At 44.9% G+C, this 14063-nt stretch overlaps 1 pseudogene; it reads right to left on the bottom strand.

Annotated features, from left to right (window-relative positions):
• Nucleotides 1-6109: 6109 nt before the first annotated feature.
• Nucleotides 6110-8851, bottom strand: LOC123450455 (annotated as a pseudogene).
• Between the last annotated feature and the right edge of the window lie 5212 nt (nucleotides 8852-14063).

The following is a 14063-nucleotide window of genomic DNA, read 5'->3' on the forward strand; positions in this document are numbered from 1 at the left end:
CGCGCGATCCCGACTGCCACACAAAGGATGACAATCAATAGACTAATCATGCTCAGACTTCATCACATAGCGGTTCACCATACGTGCATGCTACGGGAATTATTAACTTCAACACAAGTATTTCTAGATCCACAACACCTTACTAGCATGACTTCAATATTACCAAAACCACAATTCAAAACTAATTGAGAGGAATCAAACTTCTCTAACTATTCAATGCACATGAAGGTGGAAGTTTTCATATCCCTTTGGATAACTACCCCTTTTGTGACTACTTTCAAAGCATAGATCAACTACGAAGCCAAGCACCGCTGTGCTCTAAAATATATAAGTGAAGCACACGGAGCAAAAGTATCTAGCTCAAAATATATAAGTGAAGCACATGTGAGCTGAATTGTCTACCAAAGGATATAAGTGAAGCTCGACAAAATCACGGTGAGTGCATGTCTCTCTATCTAGGTGTGCAGCAAGGATGATTGTGACACAACAAAAATAAAAATACTCCTACGGTACAAGACGCTCCAAGCAAAACACATATCATGTGGTGAATAAAAATATAGCCCCAAGTAGCGTTATCGATGGATTGAAGACGAAAGAGGGGATGCTTTCCCGGGGCATCCCCAAGCTTAGGCTTTTATGGCATCCTTGAATCTCTTGGGGTGCCTTGGTCATCCCAAAGCTTGAGCTCTTGCCACTCTTTATCTCTTTATCCATAAGAACTTCACCCAAAACTTGAAAACTTCACAACACGAAACTTAAACAAAAACTCGTGATAACATTAGTATGAGAAAGCAAACCACCACTTCCTTAGGTACTGTAGCAAACTTAAATTCTACTTATGCTGATGCTGGGTTACTGTATTTTCAATCTTCCATGGCTAATACCCCCCTATACTATCCATAGTTTCATCAAAATAGGCAACCAACACAACAAAAACAGAATCTGTTAACAGCAGACCAGTCTATAGCAGTCTGTATATTTCGTATACCTATGGTACTTCAAAAATTCTGACAAATTACGACAGTCTGAATAATTTGCGTATATATCAGCAGCAAAAATAATAAACTCAAAATATATTATAGAAAAAAATTGAAAATTCTTTTCTTGAGCAGAAAGTTTCTGTCTTTTCCAGCATGACCAAACGATCATCCCCGAGACTAATCATAACGGTTTTGCTTGGCACAAACGCAAAAAGAAACACAAAATACACAATCATAACAGAATTATGATGGTGTGGAGAAAACAAAACAGGAAGCAAAAAGCAAAGAAAAATTTATTCATTGGGTTGCCTCCCAACAAGCACTATCGTTTAACGCCCTTAGCTAGGCATTGATTTCAATGATGCTCACATAAAAGGTAAGGATTGAAACACAACGAGAGCATCATGGAGAAAATGGCTAGCACATTTAAGTCTAACCCACTTCCTATGCATAGTGATTTTGTGATCAAACAATTTATTGGAGCAAGAATCAACTAGCATAGGAAGGCAAAACAAGCATAGCTTCAAAAATTTCAACATATGGAGAGGAAGCTTGATACTATTGCAATAAGTAGAAGCATATTATCCTCTCTCATAGTAATTTTCAGTAGCATCATGAATGAATTCAACAATATAACCAGCACCTAAAGCATTCTTTTCATGATCTACAAGCATAGAAATTTTACTACTCTCCACATAAGGAAATCTATTCTCAAGAATGGTAGTGGGAGTATCGTAAAAGACTTGAGTACTACAAATTGTGTCCACAGTGAAAAAGCAAGATTTAGCAAAGGGGTTTCCGAAAGTATGACTAGCTTTATCATCCCTCTTCTTCAAAGCATAAGTATCCTCACAATAATCATCATAGATAGGGGGCATGCTTTCATCAAAATGATTTTGATTATTCAAAGTGGAAGAACTAAAAAGATCATCTTCATCAAATATAGCATCCCCAAGCTTGTGGCTTTGCATATCGTTAGCATAATGGGTATTCATAGAATTCATGCTAACAACATTGCAATCATGCTCCTCATTCACATATTCTACGCCAAGCATTCTATGTAATTCTTCTTTCAGCACTTGAGCACAATTTTCCTTCCCATCATGCTCACGAAAGACATTGAAAAGATGGAGCATATGTGGCATCCTCAATTCCATTTTTTGTAGTTTTCTAGCAAAAGAACAAGAAACAAAAAGATTCGATTGCAAGATCTGAAGATATACATTCAAGCGCTAACCTCCCCGGCAACGGTGCCAGAAAAGAGCTTCGTTGACGGGAGGTGAGTGCCGCTTACCTAGTTTCCCCGGCAACGGCGCCAGAAAAGTGCTTGATGTCTACTACGCAACCTTCTCCTTGTAGACGTTGTTGGGCCTCCAAGTGCTGAGGGTTGTAGGACAGTAGCAATTTTCCCTCAAGTGGGTGACCTAAGGTTTATCAATCCGCGAGAGGCGTAGGATGAAGATGGTCTCTCTCAAGCAACCCTGCAACCAAATAACAAAGAGTCTCTTGTGTCCCCAACACACCCAATACAATGGTAAGTTGTATAGGTGCACTAGTTCGGCAAAGAGATGGTGAAACAAGTGCAACATGGATGGTAGATATAGGTTTTTGTAATCTGAAATTACAAAAACAACAAGGTAACAAATGGTAAAAGTGAGCACGAACGGTATTGCAATGCATGGAAACAAGGCCTAGGGTTCATACTATCACTAGTGAAGTTCTCTCAACAATGATAACATAATTGGATCATATAACTAGCCCTCAACATGCAACAAACAGTCACTCCAAAGTCACTAATAGCGGAGAAAAATCAAAGAGATTATTGTCAGGTAGAAAACCACCACAAAGTTATTCTTTCTGATCGATCTATCATAGAGTTCGTACTAGAATAACACCTTAAGATACATATCAACCAAGACCCTAATGTCACCTAGATACTCCATTGTCACCTCAAGTATTCGTGGGCATGATTATACGATATGCATCACATAATCTCAGAATCATTTATTCAACCAACACATAGAACTTCAAAGAGTGCCCCAAAGTTTCTACCAGAGAGTCAAAACGTGTACCAACCCCTGTGCATAGGTTCCCAATGTAACAAACCTGCAAGTTGATCACCAAAACAAACATCAAGTACTCACATGAATCCACGTGTGCCAACCCATATGCATAGGTTCCCAATTGTCACAAACCCGCAAGTTGATCACAACAGATAGACACGTGCAAGACATACATCAAGTGTTCTCAAAGACTCAATCCGATAAGATAACTCCAAATGGGAAAGTCCATTCATTACAAGAAGGAGAGGGGGAAGAACATCATAAGATCCAACTATAGTAGCAAAGCCCATGGGACATCGAGATCAAGACATCTCAAGAACACGAGAGAGAGAGATCAAACACATAGCTACTGGTACATATCCTCAGCCCCGAGGGAGAACTACTCCCTCCTCGTCATGGAGATCGCCGGGATGATGAAGATGGCAACCGGAGATGGATTCCCCCTCCGGTAGGGTGCCAGAACGGGCTCCAGATTGGTTTTTGGTGGCTACAGAGGCTTGCGACGGCGGACTCCCGATCTAGGTTTATTTTTGGGGGTTTATGAATTTATAGGAATTTATGGCGGTGGAATTACATCGGTTGGGCCTACAAGGAGGTCACAAGCCTGCTCGCCACCACCGGGGGGGGGGGGTGGCGGCGTGAGGGCTTGTGACTCCCTCGTGGACCATCTGGCCTTCTTCCAAACCTTCGGGGGTCTCTTTTGGTCCAAAAAAATCATCATAAAGTTTCATTCCATTTGGACTCCGTCTGAAAATGGGCCAAAAACATGGAAAAAACAGAAACTGTCACTTGGCACTGAGTTAATAGGTTAGTCCCAGAAAAGATATAAAATAGCATATTCATGCATATAAAACATCCAAAGTTGACAAGATAATAGCATGGAACCATAAAAATTTATAGATACTTTGGAGACGTATCACTATCCAGCATTAATCTAGTGTATTGAGTTCATAAGAACAGAGTAACGCCTTAAGCAAGATGACATGATGTAGATGGACAATCTCAAATCTATGATGAAAGCCCATCTTGTTACCCTTGATGGCAACAACACGATGCGTGCCTTGCTGCCCCTTCTGTCACTGGGAAAGGTCACCGCACGGTATGAACCCAAAACCAAGCACTTCTCCCATTGCAAGAATCGTAGATCTACTTGGCCAAACAAAACCCAAGACTCGAAGAGACTTACAAGGATATCAAATCATGCATGTAAGAAATCAGCAAAGACTCAAATATAATTCATAGATAATTTGATCACAAATCCACAATTCGTCGGATCTCGACAAACACACCGCCAAAGAGGATTACATCGGATAGATCTCCATGAAGATCATGGAGAACTTTGTATTGAAGATCCAAGAGAGAGAAGAAGCCATCTAGCTACTAACTACGGACCCGCGGGTCTGAAGTAGACTACTCACGAGTCATTGGAGAGGCAATGATATTGATGTAGAAGCCCTCCAACTCCAAAGTCCCCTCCGGCAGGGCACCGGGAAGGTTCTCCAGATGAGATCTCGCGGAAACGGAAGCTTGCGGTGGCGGAAAAGTGGTTTTGTGGACGCCCTGATTTTTTATGGGATTTTAGGGAATATATAGGCCAAAGAGCTAGGGCAGGGGAGCGCCATGGAGGCCACAATCCTGGTCGCCGCGGGCCCCCCTGGCCGCGGCTACAGGGCTTGTGGGCTCCCTGTGGGCCTCCGGCCATGGCCCTCAAGTCCCCCGATCTTCTTCTGTTATGGAAAAATTTATTTCAGAGATTTTATTCCGTTTGGACTCCGTTCCAAAATCAGATATGAAAAGAGTAAAAAACAAAGAAAAAACAGGAAGTGGCACTTGGCACTGAATTAATAAGTTAGTCCCAAAAAAGATATAAAAGGTATATAAAACATCCAAAGTTGACAAGATAACATCATGAAACCATCAAAAATTATAGATACGTTTGAGACGTATCATGCCGCTCCATTGCTGAAGTGTGAAGAGCTTTGGTTGATTCTACGATGTCGAGTACCCATAACTTCTCCCACGTGAAGGTTAGTGCGAAAGGTCAACGACCAACTTAGAACAAATAGCCAAATTTCATTAGCAATTTAATTAAAATTGCAGCGACTATCAACGATCAACGATATGTGGCCCCGTCGCCCCGTCTCGAGGGTGTGTGGCAAGGGCCAATAATGTCCGGCCACGCCTCGTCACATCCATGCGGGAATCCACCCGCAACACACCTTTCACCATATTCCCAGTAGTAAGGTCAAGCAACCATGTGGATGTAACATGAGAGGGATCCGAGGTATCACCCCTGATGCATTCCGAACAATTTAACCGTCAACACTACAAGGAATATGCTAATACATGACGCTATTTTTTCGTCGCTACATCGTCACGGTTTCTAATTTACGACGATCTCACGACGAAAAACCAAGCGTCAAAAATGGAGCGTCACAAATGAACAACAACAACGTTATGATCGAAATCGTCGTAACTTTTACGACGATTCCTGGATTGTCGTAACCTTTACGACGATCCTAAATTGTCGTTGGCAATCAAACCCAGTCCTACGTGGCAAAATTACGACGAAATCAAAACGTCATGGTCGAAATCAGCCCAACCCATTTGAGTTGAACACATGGGCTGGTTTTATTTTTTTGGGATTTTTCTTATTGGGATTCTTTTTGGGCCTTATCCTATTTACAGCCACTTTAATATATTTTTTCGAATTTTTTTATCATTATAATTTGGGCCCTGGCCTTTTAATGCCCAAATACATTTGATCTAGTTTAAGATTTGGCCTTTTTTCATTTTTGAATTCAGCAACTTTTTGTTCCAGAACTTGGTTTCATTTCTATTTGTTGGGCCTTTTCAACCCAATTATTTATCCAATATTAAATCCAACACTATTTCATATTCAAATCAAGAAAACTCCAAGTCGAATTAAAATCATCCATCATATAACATCACATAATACATCTTCCAGGTTTACATAACACAATAACTCATCTCATGAATACATTTCCTTACACAGGAACGTAGCAAGAACGGACATAATTGCACAATAAAACAATGACACATCTGCTAATAATGGAGTTCGAGGGAGGCGGTCACGGACACCGGCCTCTGCGCGCCGCCGCCGCTCGAGGGGAGCGCTCCGAAGGGGAGCAGCCCTTTCGCGACGAGGCTCATGGATGGCGCCGTGTTTTCCTACTGTGGATGAAACGAACAGAAAGAACGTCAGCATCAATCAGAGACAGGAAACAATCGTTAGTACACAGATTAATTATGCACCCAGTCAGCCAAGTACTTTTCCTAAGTTAAATGCTATGTATCACTAATTCGGTCCAACTAAACCGACAAATGCTACGGGCAGAAGTCCCATCAGCATCACAAATCAGAAGAACATACCCCACTAAGTCTGAACAACTAGTCCTCGCTTGCGACTACCCAGATGATACAATGCAACCGATGCGATTTAGTATGATAACAAAGTGCTGGTTTGACCGCCAACTCAAAACAACAATTAATTTGTACACTATCTGACACGCAAGTGAAAGACCACTAACAGATGCTCTATCTAACAGTACCTCGGTGATGACACACTCTGGAGCCAAGTTCCTCAAATGCACAAATAGTAGTGTGTGGAAATCCGAGTTCAAATGCTATAGGAGTAACCAGTTCTTTTAGTGTGTAAATGATGTGTTGAACAAAGCAGAATAATCATAAACAAACAGAACTACTGCAGATCCCATTGCAATGTCTGACAAGTAGATTAGAAGTATCTCTGCTACTATACTAACCTCAAATGAGAGGCCAACCTATTGCTTTAAGTTATGCCAAATGTGAGCTAGTAGTGAGTGCCAAGTGCCAACCAGATTGGAAACTACTGTAACGACATTCATCTACAATGGAAACTGATACATTTTGGCATCAAGATTTCTTCTTGCCAAAATATGACAACAAGCACTTGCCAAAATATGACAACAAGAGCAGCACGCCGCCGAGGCCAACGATCACCTGCTGTACGCATCACCGGTTCTCCTTGTCGCTGGCCGCCAGCCTGGGCTCAAGCGGATGCGCCGCCGTGTTGGGCGCCTCCCTCGTCTACGCCACCGCGGGTCCGGCTCCATTGGAGGGGGCGTAGGAGCGCTCATGGGCCGGTTCTTGGTCGTGGCCGTCCTCGCCCGGTTCTGCTGCTCCTGAACCGGATGGTTCCATCGCGAATCTACTAGCAGCAAGTAATAGAATAACTCAGTTCGGATCATAGCAAGAAACTTAACTCAGTTTAGATCATACTTATCGGAAAACAGTAGCAGATTGGCTATCAGAAGAATTCAGAAGTTTAGTACAGAATACATTACTGAAGCGTAACTCAATTCTTAACAGAGATAATAAAGATGCATCGCAAGAAACTACAATAGATGGCATTGGCATCAGAAGTAACCAACCAGAGCAATCTAGATATGTGGGATGTTGTGAAATTGCAAGCAGAACAGCTTAAGCTCGCATGCCAAGATTCAGAAATCATATGCAGCAGCAGTTATAAGAATAGTATCCTACCATTTTAGCCATTAGAGAGCATGAATATCACCACTACCAATCATTATGGATTTACAACCAACTTATATGAAGAGCTATATACCTGACCTTGTACTGCACGCTACAGTGCTGGACTGACCTTCTCCCAAACAATCCATCCACTGAAGAGGCTAGAGATGATGTGTAGCTGAAAGACCCAAACTGAACATGAGAACAAGTAAAACATAGTCCTGCTTACGAATTGCTGATACACCTATTCAGAAACATGTCCATAACATAGTGCAACAACGAATGAAAGGCAACATTATTTCTTTGAGAAAACATTTACTTGTAGCAAATATTTCCATGGTTTCCTAAGTAAGCAAACTTCATAATTTCCGCCAGTCAACATCCTAGTGAGGTACGTGCTTGGGTAGGTACACGAAAATGATCCTCCACCTTTCTTGATAGTACATAAAAGAAAAGAGGTGGCCAGATGATTGTTTCATACTCACCACAAAGAGAAAGCTATATTTTCCGGATTCAGTAGATCTCCAAATCTCGATCCAGGATTCGACAACCTCAATGGAGAAGAGTGCGCCGGAGACTGCTCCCACGCCGGCGCCGCGGAGCATGCCGCTTTCCGTGGACATCCCCATGAAGGCACCCATGAAGATCCCAACTAGTGAGCCCACTGAAAGACAGAAAACTTTCAGATAAAACTGTACCAACCATTACACGCTACATGGGCTGGCTACTCTGGAACAATTGCAATGCAAATATGCAATACAACAACGAATTAAACAACAGAAAACGAAAACAGAGGACGCCAGGGTGATCGACCTAAACCTGTATAAAAATGATAAGTGTAAGGTTTTAAGATCATCTCAGCATGTCTCGTGATCCAATAATCCTGCGTGCAGGATTGAATTGCTGCCCACAAGGTCATCCAGAATACCTACACCGCCTACCAGGAAGCAAAGAAAAAATGGCACAGGAACCCAAAATTGCACCACGGAGGGTGTTGTTCCACTTCCACCTAATACTGAATTCGTAATCGGACGCCAATGCTACGGGTAACAAAAAGTTGAGTCGTGAAGGAAGGGCGAGGAGCCAAAAACAGGGCACGCACGCACCAACGGCGAAGGCGAACGTGAGCAGCGCGCCGAGCGCCCGCCGAAGCGCCGCCGCAGCCATGGTGCCGCCCCTCCCGAGCACCCTCCACGCCGCGCCGAAGCGGCAGCGGGGGCTGGCGAACGCGCCGGAAAGAGAAGGAGGAGGGGGGGGCGCCGCCCGATGATCCATCAGCCAAATCCTTGCTCCTAATTTTATGATATTAATGAACAAGAACACATGTTATATAATTTATTACTGGAGCTTACTTGAGTTACTACAGCTACTATCAAGCAACGACTGCTGCAGCAACAGTTGATGCACCAGTTGATGCACCACTCGGAACAGCAGCCCTCACGAAGGTCCATCTGAGCAGAACACATCAACCTGTTGCACAATACCATGAGATTAGCCAAATAACTTGCCAAAGCACTTTACAGTACGACACTATGCATAGTTCAAACAATAAAATCTGGACACTGTCGCATTTCAAACAGAGCATCACATTTCCGCACAGCTGTAACTAGGACACGGACCACATGGCTTGCATTTAGTTAGCTATATGAAAGCCAATCCCAACAACCAGCCATCTGTGTATACACACTACTGAAAACCAAAAATGGATGCCTAGCAGGCAAAATAAAAAAAATGCATGCGCCCCACCCCAGCATCCGACTGAACAAACCCCCTTGCACCAAATCCACCTCGCATTTTGCACAGATCAAACGATGAGCACAGAGCGACAACCAGGGCACGAGACCATAATGGCAACACAAGCACCGGGGGCATGGCGAATGACCTACTAGCAGTCAAATGAAATGGCTCCAGCAAAGGGTGCCGTAGGAGCAGAGTAAAGGCAGCGATATACACATGGCATGGCGACCGATGGTAGTTGCAGAATTCAACCCGCTGCTGGTAACTGACACCGCGTGACTTACTTGACACTGTGGCCCGTGCAAAGGCTGTACGAGCTTGGGGCTCGTCGCGTGATCGTAAGAGGGATGGGGCCGATGGGGTGCGTGCCGGCGGAGCTCGCACAACACAGCGACAACGACGAGTGCGCGGTGGAGCTGAACCGCGCCGTGGACCTCTTCGACCCGCAGCTGGTGGACATGGTGCGCAACGTCCAATGTGTGCGCCAACCGGGAGGTGTACGCGTTCTGGGACACCTTCCACCGAACGGAGCGGGCCATCTATCGAATCGACCCGACCCATGGACGAATCACCACATCAGACAACACCGCTACCATCGCCGCCCTACGAGATAGAACCCGGCGCATGTCCAGATCGGGGATGCGCGTGCGTGCCCAGCGAGAGCCCGCGCGCGGGCACGAACCCTAACCGAAACCGCCCCAATCGCAAGCGCAAACAACCGAGCATCGATCTACGCTGAGGGATTTGGAGGCGAACCTTGTGCTGGCGAGCATGTTGACGAAGAACTCGTCGAGCTGTACGACGGGGCATGACCCATGAGCCTCGAGCGCGCGAGGTCGCTGAGCTGGCCGACGAACATCATGGGGCAGGTCCCGGCGCCGTCGGAGATGAGGCCGCGCCACCGTCGCTCCGGGACGTGCCCCTGTCGTGGACGTTGACGCAGTGCAACTTGACGCCCGAAACGATGGGCCTGAGGTTCGTGTCCCCCACCAGGGCCGCCCCTACGCCGTCCGGGTCAGCATCAGCCTTGCCGACGCCATCGCCAAGCGGTGGACCGGATCCGCGGCAGTGTGGGAGGGAAGCACAAAGGAGGGGGAGAGGCCACCGGCAGCGATGTTCGAGAGGGAGGAAGCTATCGGTGAGTGGCGGCGGGGATGTGGGAGACGAGGGGAGGAGTGGATCGGTCTGGTGGGACGAGGGGAGGGGTGGATCGGTCTGGGTGGGACTACCCTAGGGTTTGCCTTTTTTCTTCTTTGAGAGACGTTGCATCATTGGCTTTGACGGCTCAGATTAGCTAGAGTGGGTCTAGCTGCCCTCCCACGTCATTAATCCGAGAGAATGAGGTTTTAGCCAATAGGAAATCACCAAACAAAATTGTCTTTGTTTACCCTATTACTTTTGATAAAATAAACATGTTAATATTTAGGAATTTTTCTCAAATATTTTTCCACTCACATCGTCGTAATTTATATGTAGATTTGATTACATAGAATGGACCCACGAGTGACATGTCAACATAGTTAGAACTTGTTACGACATTTTTATAATCGTCATAAAAGTTATGACGATCTCATCTTATGTGGTTACAACGTTTTCGACTCGTATCATCGTAATTTATATGCAGATTTGATCCCCTCAAACGACTTATGACAATCTCGAATGAAATCGTCATAGATTTATGACAAATTCATCAACAACGTCTTAAAAAACGTCATGTATGAGCATATTTCTTGTAGTGCAAGGTGACCAGGGAGGAATCACCCTCGATGGTCCACGCTTGAGGGGTTGCACGACAGAGTCGTTATCGGAGGCGGTGAAGGAGGAATCACCCTCCGTAAACCACCACCGGTTAACTACACTACAGAGCTTGCATCAGGAGTGCGTAACGTGGTGTCACCCTCGGTACTCGATAGTAACTCTGCAGTGTCGTACAACAAGGGGGTGTGAGTGATGTGACATGTCTTCGCTCTTCGATCAATAGATCAAGACTTCGTTGATAAATCGGGGGCAACCGAGACTAAGGAGGTTAATGGGGATAACTGAACCACCTATACTAAGCATTTTAATGTAGAGCACAGTATAATAGGAGTGTCTCAAAAACGGGCTATGCATCAGAATAGGAGTTATCTACAACAGTAGCAAAATCTAATGCAAGCATGAGGGAGAAAGAATGGGTGATACCGATATAGGAAAAAAAGGAGGGGTTGCTTGCCTTGTTGCTTTGCTGCAAAAGGCTGCTCGTCAGGAGGGTTGTCGTATCCGACAACATCGTTAGCATCGGCGTCTACCGTAGAGAAGAGGGGAAATAAACAATAAATAACAACAAGTAGGTGCATCAAAATGCATGACATGGCAACATGCAATGCTACACATGAGCTAACGGAGTACAACACGTCTTGGACGGATCAGGAAAATATGTGACGATATTACTGGCGGCGATGAGTCACTCATACCTGGCTAGTTGCCACACATATTGTCAAACCCCCAATGGCTGATGATAGGATAAATTGGGCGGCGGTCGAATCGAGGTTGTCGGCGCGATGGTCGGCTTGAGGGTCGACTGCCATGCCGCCGTGTAACGACCAAGATGCGGGCCTTTCCGATCTAGGGATCGAGGCCTCGAATTGGAAAGGAGTGCATCTAAGCGTCTCGCAAACTGGTAACACATCACATACATAATAATAAAAGATAGACAATCAGGGGTTCAATTGCCTTCTCATAAATATATCAGAGTACATCACGCATACAACCAAAGTAGTTCCGCTACGGACTACAAAACAATAGAAAAGGCTATGCTACCCTGCCTGCTGGCCCACGATCACGACCACGCCTCATTCTTCTGGATAGTTCACGTACAGGCGATCGGTCTCCTCATCGTACTGCCACGCCAGCTGCGTGCCGTCAGGATCATGTGCCTCTGGGGTACCTGAACCTGTTGGTATTGTGGAGGAATCCGTGAGGCACGGGGACTCAGCAATCTAAGACCTTGGTGCCAGAACTAGTCAAATTATTAGGTATGATAAGGTGAAGTGTTTAAGGTTGCAGCATCCTAAGCTTGATTTGGTGCCTAACTTATGTAGAGCATTTATGAAGGTGGACTATACTAGCGGTTATGAATACTTGATCACTAAATGATCCAGAACACCTACCTACGTCATTCATAACCCACTATGTTCCCGATCGAAGAGAGATCTTCGAGGGGACAGTCACGGTTACGCACACAGTTGGCAATTTTATTATCTTTTGTTTAAGTTATCTAATACCGGATGTTAACAAAATATTCCAATTTACCACATTACCGCTGGCACGGCTTTTCGAAAGATTAAACCCTGCAGGGTTGCTCCAACTAGTCCATCACAAACGTACACATGCCGTAAAGTAATCCTCTATCACGAATCTCATGATCTTGTCGGATTCCTTAGAGGAAAACCTCAACTCTGGGGAGAACCAAAGCTTCACCGGGATTCCTATACGCAAGATATATCGCTAAGGTAAGGCGAGGCTAGCAGGACCTCCCCACGTGTCAACGACCCTGATAAGAGCCGCGTATCTCAGTCTCAGGACACACCGGATGAGCGACGCGTACAGTGGCCTCATAGAAATCTCTCAAGTTGCCCTGAGTTGGTGCCGCATAGTGCTCTATGTTGGACCAACGCTCATGAGGAGCACTGGCCCGGGTGATCATTCCCTATGCAGGTTATTAAGTGATTAGCAAATTAACACCAATGTTGGGCCCTGCCGGACAAGCCTTAACACTACGCGATTTGTCAAGGGGGTCCCCATAACAACCCCGAACGTGTTAGGAGCGATCAATATGGAATCAAACACTGGTAGCCGGTAACTAAGGCGGAAATAACGGAACAAAGAACCCGGCAAAGGGCTAGGCCTTCCGTTATTTACCAAGTATATAGGTGCATTAAGTTAAATAACAGAATTTAAGATAATGATATCAAGCTCATGTTATCACATGAGACAAAGCACCTGCATCTAGCAATGTTAACATTAGTAGCTGAGCAAAGCCTACTTAGCCATACAAGTTTTGCTAGGTAGGGATAGTGTTTGGCTTCATGGCAGATCAGGAGGCAATTTAATTCAGTGGTAGGCAGCGAGCAATATGACATGGAAATGCAAACTAGCATCACAAGTCTAGAGATGGAATTAAGGTCATATCATCTTGCCTGTGATATCCTCAGCTTGGAATGGTTCTTGATCGTCCTTCATGTACTCTCCTGACTCCACGTATTCGTTCTCCGATCCCGGTGCTACCCAACATAAGAATAACATCCAATGAACAACAGCACCTCAAGATGCAACAAGCACATGATGCATGAGATGAAAATGAGCATGCATCACTATTTCTAGCACCAACACAAGCTTAAGGAGTTAAAACAAGTTCCTGGACAGAACTGAATGCTAACCAATTTTGACATGCATGAGAATGACATGATCAGATGCGTCTCGTGAAAATGATGCAAAACCATATAAAGAACAATACAATCGGAGCTACGGATCAACGGGAATCAACGAAACAAGATATGAAGCCCTACGTGTCAAAATCATCACCACACACTCAAATGGCACAAATCAGGAATTCCAAGGTTGCCAAGACATAAAACAACCCATCATGGATGGGGTGGAGCAAGTAAGAACACCACAACATCAACTAAGCACTCACAAGCAACAAAATGTCAAAACTACACAATCTGCCATAAACTGCATCATAGCACTTTGTGAGCTACATGCAAAGCAC

This window comes from Hordeum vulgare, chromosome 4H, assembly GCF_904849725.1.
Source record: "Hordeum vulgare subsp. vulgare chromosome 4H, MorexV3_pseudomolecules_assembly, whole genome shotgun sequence".
In the NCBI taxonomy this organism is placed as follows: domain Eukaryota; kingdom Viridiplantae; phylum Streptophyta; class Magnoliopsida; order Poales; family Poaceae; genus Hordeum; species Hordeum vulgare.